This window comes from Crotalus tigris, unplaced genomic scaffold, assembly GCF_016545835.1.
Source record: "Crotalus tigris isolate CLP2741 ecotype Arizona unplaced genomic scaffold, ASM1654583v1 scf7180000017814.3102382, whole genome shotgun sequence".
NCBI classification, from domain to species: Eukaryota; Metazoa; Chordata; class Lepidosauria; order Squamata; family Viperidae; genus Crotalus; species Crotalus tigris.
Window position 1 is genome coordinate 2,822,631 of NW_024096652.1, and position 13,007 is coordinate 2,835,637.

The 13,007-nt window shown below is 39.7% G+C and overlaps 1 protein-coding gene across 4 annotated transcripts in view; it reads right to left on the reverse strand.

Moving 5' to 3' along the window:
- The window catches only part of CASKIN2 (CASK interacting protein 2), a 119,459-nt gene that overhangs the window by 67,535 nt on the left and 38,917 nt on the right, over positions 1-13,007 (reverse strand). The gene's annotated exons all lie outside the window — the stretch shown is intronic.

The window sequence follows — 13,007 nt, forward strand, 5'->3', positions numbered from 1 at the left end:
CAAAGTTACAATGGCACTGAAAAAAATGACTTATGATCATTTTTCACACTTATGACTGTTGTAGCATCTCCATGATCACATGATTTACGTTTGGATGCTTGATAACTAACTCACATTTATGACTGTTGCAGTATCCCTGGGGTCATGTGATCATCTTTTGAAACCTTCTGACAAGCAAAGTCAATGCGAAACCAGATTCACTTAATAACCATATTACTAGTTTAACAACTGGAGCGATTCACTTAACAAATGTAGCAAGAAAAGTTGTAAAATGGGGCAAAATTCACTTAACAAATTTGTCACTTAGCAACATGAATTTTGGGCTTAATGGTGGTCATAAGTTGAGGACTACCTCTGTGTGTGTGTGTGTGTGTAGTGTGTGTATGTGATACATATATACTGGCACTTTATATAATTTATATATAAACAATATACAATATATTAATTTTTATCCTTGTAAGCAAGCTTTTGTATATATCCATAGCAAACAGTGACAACACCAATCACAGCCAATAAAGATTCACTGTTTATATACTAATTCATATAGAATTAGTGCAGGTGTCTTCAAACTTGGCCCTTTTATGACTTGTGGACTTCAACTCCCAGAATTCCTTAGTCAGGCATGCTGGCTGAGGAATTCTGGGAGTTGAAGTCCACAAGTCATAAAAGGGCCAAGTTTGAAGACCCCTGAATTACAGTTTGGGTCCCTTGATTACAATATCACCTCTTTCCTGGGTCCAAAGTATATGTCTATAAATTGTGTCTCTAAGAGATTTGGGATTGTGGGTGGATTGTTTTCCTTTAGAAAGGGATGGAGGCTGTGGAATAGGCAGGTGGTGATCAAAATCAATGCAAAAAATTCTTTATAGATCAGGAGGGAAAGCTACAGAGGGAGGGTCACACTATTAGGTGGTTTTGTTTCAGTGTTAGTGTTCATAGGGTTTGAGGCCTGTCAATCCAAATCACATTTCTAAAAAAAAATTAGGGAAAGAAAAGGAGGCAGAAATGGGCAGGCTATTCCATGCTGTTCACCTTCCATCAGCCTCTTCTGCAAAATATAAATATGAAAGATATGAGGAGCAGAACAAAGAATGAGAACCAGAATTTTGTAGAAATAGCTTAAACCAAAATTACTGTTGGTTTGTAGGTAGTCCAGCCTCTTGGCTTCCCATATAACAGTTCCCTCCTCAAAAAGCACCATCAAGCCCAAAGCAGAACAGGAAGGAACATCCAGGTAATTTCAAAGAGTGTCAATGCTGAGGAGAACAATGGAAGGAAACAAGCACTGGAAAGTCCACTCTGCCAGGAACAGGGAAGGACACTCCCTCCTCCCTCCTCCAAAGTGTGTGATCTATTATGAGGTCTTAGCTCCATAGTAGGAAGGGGACAAAGAGGTCAGAATTTGTAATTGGCAGACAGGAAGCCATTGGGAGAAACAGTGTTGAGAAAAATGGCTACAAAGAGCATTACTATGTGGAGGCAGTTATGCCATTACTTAGTCTATTAGACTGAGAATGGTGCTAGAATTTTGTTCAACTATTTTTTTTTTTTTTTTTGGCTGTAGATGTCTGGGGTTGTAACTGCATTTTTTTGAAAAGAAGGCAATAACACATATACTGCCATGAAGATCATTTCAACCTTCTCGGTGCATTTCTCTAAACAATTAAAGCCAAAAGAATTTCAAAAGACTAAATTGCAAGTGAAGTTTTTTTTTTGTTAACAAATCATGAATCTGACAAGAGTAGTTAAAACTAGCACTTAGGTAAGTTTAACTTTATGATTCTGATCAAAATACTGGATATCTGATTTTTGAGAAGATTAAATGACTGATCGAAGAAGTAGAGCAGTTCAGGAAAGCATTCAAATGATTGCAGACACTGACTATTTACAACTCAATACTTTTTTCATCACTCTTTTGTTGGTACTATCACAAAGGATGAAAAATAGGCCCGTCTGACTGCTCCCAAGAGTCTTTCAGAGGGGGTAAGAGATGATTCTAATCCATGGCTGTGAGAACATGCTGAATTAATAAATCTAAAGGGAGCTTAATATTGGGTTGTGGAAAGGTTCCCAGGAGCAGTCAGTGAAAGAAGAGAAAAACGCTCCTTTTAAAAACATTTTAGTCATGCTACGAACAAAAAAAAACACCTTAAATAGGCTGAGGGGGTAACTAATTTGTGTCAAGTAATATTGAGACCACCCTTAAAACATTAGGCTATTATTCAGAATGAACAGAGAGTATAAACCAAGTCTAACTACATCGGTTATCAATTATATCTAATAAATCTTGAAAATATTCTTCTAATGCTGCAGTTCAAAGAAGATAACCTATTATCTTATTCAGATAACCTCAGATTTAGCCATGTGTGAGGAAGATAATAAAACAAATCCGGCTAAGAAACAGAAAAGAACTATGTAAATTAGGTTTAGGGCAAGGAGAGACTTCTCTAGTGAGTTTTTTTCCAGATTGATGATAGATCTTAGAAAAATCTGGCTGGGTATGATGGAGATTGTACTTCCAATGTAGTTCAGGAATATCTGTTTGAGAGAGGATTGTCTAGGCCAGTGATGGCGAACCTTTTAGAGACCGAGTGCCCAAACTTCAACCCAAACCCACTTATGTATTGCTGGGTAGGCATGGCTCCTGGGTGGGTGTGGCCCACTGGGTGGGCATGGCTACAGTGGTCATGGCAGATGGATGGGCATTGCCAGCTCGATGTTGCTCCTGGGGAGAGGACGCCTATGGGGGCCAGGCAGGATTGGGGGAGATCCAGGGGTCTCTGGCAGGTGGGGCGGTGGGCGGAAGGCTGGTTCTGCAGGGTGAGGCGAGGCAGGGCAGGGGTGCCATTGTCGCAGGGCAAGGCAAGGCAGGGGCTGGGGCGGCTGCTGCCTGACACCATTGGCCCCGCACACAAAGGCCAGCAAGTGCATGGGTGCTGGGATGCATCCGGCCACGTGGGACCTCGGCAAGTTAGTGGATGGCTAGTTGAAGAGGATGGTTGCCATCTCCGGGGCATGGCGCGCATGCCCACAGAGAGGGCTCCGAGTGCCACCTCTGGCACGGGTGCCATAGGTTTGCCACCACTGGTCTAGGCCTTCATTTTTGGATATAATATACCAATCACCAATACAAAAAGATGAAGGAATAGTTTTCAGATCCATGAGGATATTGGAAGAGAATTGTGGATTCAAAATGTAAAACACTTGTTTTTAAAAACTTTGCTGAGATTTCAGAAAATGATTTAATTTCAGGTTTAATTTTATTTAAAAAAGATACCGAGACATCAATGAGACCAAGGTAAGATCAATTTAAGCCTCACTGATTTCATTAAGTTTGCTATTAGTATAGTTCAATCTCTCCACTCATTTGCTCACCCATAACTAGTACTGCGTTCAATTCATACAACTGCAGATTTGGCCATTCTACATCCCCCAACAGAATAAGCTGGAAATGTAGGCTAGCTTGTTCATTTTTCACTGCTGCAAAGGGGAAATAATTAAAAACTAAAAGGAAAGTTGGGTGTAAAATAGTCAAAGAACGATTCTTTTTAAAATCCCAAAATAACACTCCTATGTGTGAATGATATCTATTTCTTATTTAGTTGCTTTAGAGCTATGATGTTATAAGTATCAAGAGCAGTATTTTTACTAGAATAAGACAGCTGACAACAACTTTTATGTTAGGGAGTAACATAAATAAGCAAGAAAATGCTTAACTTGTAATTTACTTTTATTGTACTCTTATTTCTAGAGAGGTGGATTTAGAGAGTTCAAGCCAAAAGATCATAACTCCTAAACTCCTTGCTTTCAGGGATGGGGGGAGGAGTATTGTCTTTGCTATTCTGGCTCATGTCTTTGCTATTCTGGGTCTCTTTGAATGGCCCTAATACAGGGGTGTCAAACCTCCGGACCGGATGCATCATGCAGAAGCCGCGCCCACCCCAGCTCCGGCAAGGGGAAAAAAGTCGTGATACGTTGCATCATGTCATGTGACATGGCAAGTTTGACACCCCTGCCCTAATAGGTACCAAAAACATTGCTCATGATGTTTAGTGCAGTTATGACTAGTAAAGAATTAGAGGGGAATCTTACTATTATAGTATAAGTACAACACCCACTTGATCTTGATTAATCTTGGAAATCTAAGTAGGGTTGGACTTTGTTACTACTTGGATAAGAGCCATGGAGAAATATGAGGGCCCTTCATTAGAATGGTACATGGAGAAAATAATCCCCAAAGAAGTCCATGGCACACTTATACTCTGAATTTCCCAAGAATCAAACTTGCCTCAAAGGAGAGTTAGTTTTTTCTTTTCTTTTTTTTTTTTTAAAAAAAACACCTGATCTCTCTCTCTAGATCACAGGTGTCAAACTCAACATGCATCATGTGTCATATCATGACGTATCGTGATATTTTTTTGCCTTTGCAGAGCTGGGATGGGCGTGGCCTACGCATGACGCACCTGGCCTGTAAGCTGCCAGTTTGACACCCCTGCTGTAGACGTATGAAAATGAATAGCTGCTTATCATCACTGAATAAATAGTGTTTGGTGGAAAAAGGTGGTTTTGCAAAGTCCAAAGTTAACCATTCCAATCCATTTATTGCTAGCAGGATGCAGCTGAAAACAAGGGTTGATTCAATCTTTCCTGACTTTTATATTTCAACAGATATTATAAACTTGTAAGTAATCTCCCATGCCTAAGGAAAGATTCCTGGGCCTTTAGGTAGTTCTTCTCATAAGCAGGAAGGAAGTCTGTTTTTCTCTTGGAATCTAAAATTTACCCGTTTCTCACTCCACTACGGAAACAGCTGGGGAAATCATTGGATGAGGAGGGGAATCAAGCCATTCCTTCCGAAATATGGAATGGTCTTTTTTTTCCAGCTGGCAAGGAAACCTGTTATAGCCTATGAAGTCACCCTTTCTTTTGGGATCCAGCTACTCCTCTTTTCAGGATGCGATAGCTTAGCAGCCTTTCATTTATGCAAGGAAAAGGTGGAGCCTTGTCCATTTCCTTCATCCTTCCGAAAGGACAGAACAATTCCAAGAGGAACTGAAACGCATGTGATATGAGAGGATCTGGTTCAGTTGACAAGCTTTCTCCCAGTGCCGGCAAGGGTGGCTCCTTTTCTCAGTGTAAAAATTTCACGGGACCTCTGTTCTGACAAAAATTGCCCTAACATGGCTATTCTAAGTAAAATTTAGCAAAATTGTGAAGATGAAATCCCTAAATGCTATTGGGTTTCAGGATCTGTTTCCATCATAAGTTCCTGTTCTTGTCACGAGCCCGTTTTTCTGAATGCAGTTAACCGTTGCTGTTGACTGCACAGGAAAGAGATATATATGTTGGAAGGAAATCACTGTAGCCAGGTATTAAAAGTGTGTCTGATGCACATGGCCATATACAACTAAAAGATGACTTCAGACAATCATATACAGTTTTACCTTCGATTAAAAGAGAAGAATCCAAAACAATCCAGGACATTTTTATGATTGCCAGATATCTATGTAGATATAGCCTGCAGATGAATTTGCAATTGCAGCCACATGTTTTCCTAATCACTCAGAGTGGCTTCCAAATGCTGTTTAGTCAAATTGCTTAATTGAACAGAAACTAATATTTAATCCCAAGCACTGGAGGGGAGTAAGTATCTGATGCTTCAGGAGTTACATCAACACCTGCTGGAACTGCCTTGAGATAGCAACATGGAGGAATTGCTGTAGCTGCTTGAATAGATGTAGAACAGGGGTGTCAAACTGCCGGCCCATGGGCCGGACACGTCACGTGGAAGCTGAGCCCACTCCATTGCTGGCAATGGCAAAACTGGCCCGATACGTTGCATGACATCACGTGACGTCATGAGTTTGACATGCCTGATGTAGAAGGTGGTGATGGTCCCTCCCACCCATTTCCATGATTCCTGAAAGGAATAAGGCTCTCAGTGGTTACAACGGGAATGGCCCATGTAACTGCTGTAAGTGTGTCAACATTGAGGTAGGCTAAGTCCAGAAACAGGCTCCACAAGAAAAACTGGAACTCTTTTTTATTGAGAAAGTAACAGAATCTTGAAAGCCTGACCATTCATGCCTATTACACTAAAGAAAGTTAAGGGGGAGCCAGCTTATGTTTCTCTTCTTTTCCCCTGAGTTTGAGAGCTCAAGAGATTTTGAGAACTAAATCCCTGAGAGATTTGTCAAGCTGAATCTCTTCCAGTTTCTATAGGACAGTTAAGGCAAACCTGGCAGGTGTGTCAAAGGTGACATGCCACAACATTTTGGGTGATACACTAATATTCACTCAAACCCAACAACTATTCTTGAAAGGATGGCCTGTTCTTGCATTATTTTCAGAGGCTTAAGAGGCTTGTGCAAGAATGGGGTGTGCACTTATGCAGCCTCCAAAGACTCTGGAAGTCGTGCATGAGAGCTGTGCTCTTGCATGGCCTCTGAAAATCATGCAAGAAGAGGACGTGCTTTTGCGTGGTTTTTAGAGGCTGTAGAAGAGCCTTCTTGTGCAATTTAGAGCAGCTTTGGGCAAGCTATCTATCTGCACATATCAGAATGAAAAGAACCAATCTATAAAATCCTTGAAAATTAGATGCAACTCTGCAGATGAACAGATTTCTTACATCCTCTAATCCAGGGGTCCACAACTGCTGGTCCGTGGACCGGTACCGGGCTGTGGCATGCCAGCAACTGGTCCTCACAAACAAGCAAACCCCCATCCATTGGATGCAGGCAGCACACAAAACCACGCACCCTCCGGTCCGTGGAAAAACCTCTCTCACTGGAAGCGGTCCCTGGTGCCCAAAAGGTTGAGGACCTCTGCTCTAATCTATCTAATTTTGCAAGGGGGAAAGCCATCACTGTAGCAATAGCTTTGTCAATGTTCAGTTAGGGGCGATAATATGTTTTTGTTTTTTAATTCATATTTTTAATGTTTTTCTCTAATTTTGTTTTGTCTATTTTTTTTGTATTTTAATTTTTTGAATAAAATAAAAAAATGTGAAATTTAACATTTTTTGTCTTACACCCGAGTTTTCTTCCTTTTCTTTTTCTACAAATTTTCAATAAAAATGTGTTTGTGTGTGTGTACGTGTCTCAAAGCAGCTTTCCAATGTAAATGTTTCTGTGCTAAATGTAATGCAATGTAAACGTTGCAGTGCAGCAGACTCATATTGGCAACCTTGCAGTTGGATGCTACCTAAATTCTTTAAATTAACCTGTCTTTCTGCAAGCATTTTTATCTGACATGCAAATGTTAGCAAAGTTTGATGAATTTGGCATCTGTATACTCATTCCTCAATGCTCAATGACACCGAGATGTCATTGTCAGACAAGAGGACTTTCAGGAATTAATTTAATTAATTTAACATTAAAGTGTTAAAGGAACTGCTTAGTAAAGAGGGGAAATTTTTTTACCAAGTTTATTAAAGCTACAAAAGTGCATTACAAATAGTACAAATAGTGAATACGATGGAAGCATTAAATCCAGCACAGTATTATAGTAAAAGTAATTTAAGCCACGCTTATATGGCAAATATATCTGCCAGTGAACAGACATGTGATGTTTGTAAAGACATGTATCTTATAAACATGAACTAGGGGTGGGGCAAAAGATGAAAGTCTTCCCAGTTGGCATCAAAAAAGCACTTAAGACAGTTGCATGTGTACTTATTTTGAAACTCCTGATGCAGTTTTGTAATCTGTTTAAGTCAATCATTGTTTAGGTTTACTTTTAATGGAGCATAAGTTAAATTTTATATGAAGCTAGGCAAATGAGAACAAAGTAGTGAATTATACATATGCATGCTATGGGATATTCTAAATAATTCAATTTACTAATTTCCATTTGCTCATAATTCCAATTCCACAAAATGTTTTTGTAGAATTTATACAGAAAATAAGAAATTAATTTGTGAAGTATATTGTGTGTGATGTGTCATATAAATACATTCAAGAATTTATACACAAAGTATAATTTGGATTGGGTTTACACATCATGTTAAATGTTGATTAGTTGCTTATGATTAATAACATTAACATGATTAATTGTATTAATCAATGTTTGATGATACAGTAATATCATTAACCTTGATTTACAAGTCATAATAGTTGGATTCACAAGACAGGCTCAGTCAAAATTACATTATGGGTTAATGCAATGTGTGACCCCAATCATTTAATGGTTTTTCAATAGTTTTGGTTATTACAGCTAACTTTCTTTCTCTGTAGCACTTGACAGAGAAAGCAGTGGTTCTACTGATTTACATTTTTATATACTATACCAAAGTAACTCTTCTAACCTAATTTGACATGATACATTACATTTTTTTTCTTTGCTTTTGTTGTTTTTAACTAGTTTTGGGTTAAGTTCCTTTGTTAAAAATATTTTAAAGTTATTTTTAGGTTTCTTTTTTAATAATACAGGTTTTATATAATAATAATAGTAACAACAACACTAATATAGTTTTATTATTGAGAACAAGTTTAGTGCAGTGGTTAAAGCGGCAGGCTAAAAATCAGGAAACCATGAGTTCTAGTCCTGCTTTAGGCACAAAGTCAGCTGGGTGACTTTGGGTCAGCCACTAATTCTTGACTCTATGAAGCAGGCCAGAGCAAACCTCTTCTGAAATCTTGCCAGGAAAACTGGTGGGACTAGTTCAGCCTGCTGCCAGGAGTCAACACTAACTCAAAAGCATACGCATACAAAGTTACATTAGTATATTGCTATTTGGTTTATTGTATAATTTCACATTTTTTTAAAAAAGAAATGTTAATTGTAATGTTTCTGAAGTTTAATTAAATAAACGTAATGGTACATTCTAGGAAGGACTCTGCCTGGAGATATTGCAAAACGGGAAGCTCATTTTTCTCAAAGAATTATGACACATTAAACAATGCACTTTACCCTGTAAAGATGTTGTTCAGGTTGGTGCAGTTCAAGTACCTCAAATAGTCCTTCATGTAAAAAAAATGTTTGTTGCTTTTAAATGCTGTTGACTTTAGATCTGTATCAATCTCCTATCATTTCACTGCATAATTCATAATGTACACAGCTCTAAATCAATCAGGCTAATTAAAAAACATGTTAGGACTGGTCAAACAATTCTCTTTATATGTTACCTTCCTGCTTAATTTGATATCAGCCTAATAAAGGGAGGGGAAAGTTGCAGTATATTCATTCACGGGACAAAAAATTAGCTTACTCCTACAATAGAGTAATCAGCCATGTGCTCTTTGAATTCACTACAGGCCCCACAGCAATTTCACATCCCACTTCTTTTTGTTTGCTTTTAGAAAACACAAACTGTATAATCTACGATGCATGGAGTGCCTGGATTATGAGAAAAAAGAGGTGAGACTGTTTCAATTCATTACTTCAGGAACAAAAAAAAAACAACTATGGTGCATGAAGAGTCCAGTCCTTAGACCTATGTGTGAGCTGAAGATTCTACCGTTTATTTTACATCCGTTGAAAGAGAAAAAAGAAGTGGGAGGGGAGATGAAACAGCTTATCCAGGATTGTCCAGAAGGTCACTCTGGGTCAGAATTTGTATTCTTAACTATTCTCCTTTCCTTTTCTCATGCTGGGAATGTCTGAAAATCAGGAGCAAAATCTCTCCCTGTCCATAGTTGGGAATAAAGGTATTGTTTGGGATTGTGAAGGAAACTTCAGACTCACCGACCCTTTCCAGCACTTTTACTTATGGCTGGAATTGTCAAATGGTTAAATGTTTTAAAATGTGACCCAGATGCCTGTCCTGAACTTTGACCTGAACAAGGTTTATTCTCCAAACAAACTGCTATAGCTAGGAAATGTGTAGCTAAGGGACTATTCATCAGAAATAGCAGAAAAGCTTAGATAATATTTCCCGACACTCATTATAACTGGTTAAGAGATTTCTCCAAGAAAGAGTTGTTTCTATCAGAGTGCTATGCAAAACAAGGTCTGTTTATAGAAATTTCATTAAAGATCTTTGATACAGTATAGCTGAAACAATAGTTTTTGCAGTGATCTATGACTATACTTCAGTATCAGTAATATTATATCTCTTTGCCTCCCCCTTTCCTCTAGAAATGTTTTGGAGGATACTGATCTGGAAATTCTCCCATGTGATCTATGAGCAGCAGAGAGATTTCTTAAATACTTGGATATTTCTGGCCTCACTTCTCTGATTTTGGACAAATTAGAAGTTGAGATCCTGCTGCTGAATAGATTTTTTAAATAGTCAATACTTCTTTAGTTGCAAACCAAGCCTTCTGACTGAAAGGCTGAACAGCTATAATGGACATCATCTTAATCAAACAGGGATCATTAATCGTATTCCTAAGAGCCATAAGGCATGATTATCTCAATGCATTCAAACACTTCTGATGAAACCAATGACAGATATATGGCACAAAGCCAGATGTGAATGTCTCTAATTGACTAGGGAGTGCTTTGTTTTGTGGAACATTATTTAGATCTATTCTAATTGGGCTTCCAGTATTCATCTGGGACAGATATTATCTTAATGAATGATAGAATAAAAGAGAAAATGAAATAATGGGTCCAGGAAGTACAACGTCCCTGGACCATGTCTCAAGAGTAGACCATAAGAAAGGGGTATGCTTCAGGTCCTACCTGGAGGAAAGGATTCAAAGAACGAGGCTTTTTCATCAGAGGTAGAAAGTACATACTTAAAAATCTATTTTCATGAAACTACTGGATAGAGGTAATTTAAAGTTCAATCATTTATATACATAGAATTGCATTTCAGATAGATTTTTAATCTCAAGAAGGTAGAAGAAACTTGAAACAGATGTCCATGAGGATAAACAGAACTATGGAGAAATTTCCTGACAGTTAGAACAATTAATCAGTGGGACAACCTGCCTCCAGAAGTTGTGAATGCTTCAATACTGGAAGTTTTTAAGAAGAGACTGGACAGCCATTTGTCTGAAATGGTATAGGGTTTCCTGTCTGAGCAGGGGGTTGGACTAGAAGATCTCCAAGATCCCTTCCAAGTCTATTATTATTATTATTATTGTTGTTGTTGTTAGAAATCAAGATACTGAAGGTAAGGACTACTTAATGTGATTAAAACTGTGCAAGATACTTTTAAATAATTTGGATATTTTCAGTGCTTACTAGGGAGACATAGGTAGAATCAATATATGGGAATATTTTTTAACAGTTTTGCCTCCTGAACTCTTATCCAGTGTGATCCCAGAAAAAGACACACCTACTTTAAAGAGTTGCAGATGCATATTACATTCATATCTCCATTTATTCTGAAACACCTTATTAGAATAAAAATTGAAGTGTTTAACATCCCTACAAGGTGCATCTAGGTTTAATTACTGTTACTTGGAGATGCCCTTGAAGATGGTCCAGAAGCTCCAGTAAATTATAGGGACAGAATGTCTTCTGTGGTAGCCCCACATCTCTGAAATATCCTCCTACGGAAAACTATATATTTTCCTCTTGACTTAGTTCTAAGAGAACTTTAAGGAAACATTCTTATCTACATTTTACTAATGTTAATAAGGTGACCAACCGTCCTCCTTTTGGGAGGACAGTCCTCCTTTTTTGAGTTCTGTCCTCCCTTGAAAAGTGTCCTCCTAAATGTCTTCCTTTTCCATATACCATCCTCCTTTTGGGAGGACAGTCCTCCTTTTGTGAGTTCTGTCCTCCCTCGAAAATGTCCTCCTAAATGTCCTCTTTTTCTATATTTGAAGACTTATCTGCAGGGCTTTTTTTTTCCTCATAGAACACTCAGAAGGCGTTCCGGGACCTTTTTTTGATGGTTTTTTTTTCAACTTTTGCCTGAGCTGTTCCCCTTATTAGCTTTCGAAAGCCAATAGGAATTGCTGCTGAGCGTGCCAAAACACCCAGGCGGCAAACTTTGCACGTGCAAGTTGCAGGAACTTTGCACCCCTCACTGCTACCCAACTACACTATCTCCTACTTAGTTCTGCAGATAGCTGGAGGAGACTGGAGCGGTAAGTTTCTCTTGATCTTCCCTGTTCAATTCTACACAGGGATGCACAGGGTAGGCGGTGGTGCTGGGGGCCGGCTGGGGGGGGTGGCTGCAGGGCCGGAGCTGGCATGGCTGGTGCTTTGCGAACCACGGGGCTGGCTCTACGGGGATGCACAAGGTGGGCAGTGGTGCTGGGGGGAGGCTGGGGGTGCAGCTGCAGGGCCGGAGCTGGGGCAGCTGGTGCTTTGCCTTTGCGAGCTGCGGGGCTGGCTCTACGGGGATGCGAGGGTGGGCGGTGGTGCTGGGGGGCAGCTGGGGGGGCTGCAGGGCTGGAACCGGAGCGGCTGGTGCTTTGCCTTTGCGAGCCATGGGGCTGGCTCTACAGGGATGCGCAGGATGGGCGGTGGTGCTGGGGGGGCTGCTGCAGGGCCAGAGCTGGCTCAGCTGGTGCTTTGCAAGCTGCGGGGCCAGCTCTCCACGGCAGGGCAGCGGTGCTGCTGGGGCGGCTGTGGGCGGGGGCGCGGCGGGCAGTTGACCTTCCATGGGCCACGCCAGCTGGTGGTCTACACAGTGCTGACCTGCGCTGCCACCACCTCACCCTGCGCACCTACGTGGCTGTCCTGGAGCACCTGGCTCACAACACCTGCCTCCGCCATCCACCCCCGCGCAGTCCAGCCATGTAGATTTTTGGACAAGTGAGAAATCAAGATTGAATGTTGATACTCTAGCTGCAGCACTTGCCGTAACATTCAATATGAAGGAGATTTCTTGTTCAGATATTTCCAATATATTGTTAGAAGATGATACATTGACAAAAAATATTCATTCAATGGAAAAGTACTCATTTAAATAATTAATAGGCATGTAAGCATAATTACAATTTAAAATGTTATTTTTACAAATGTTTTTATTATGCATTTATCATATTATAGTGTATTCTATATTATTGCTGCAATAAATACAATGTTTCTTTTATTTACGATATTTTTTTCTTCAATTTATTCGTGTCCTCCTTTTTGTAAAAAAGTTGGTCACCTTAATG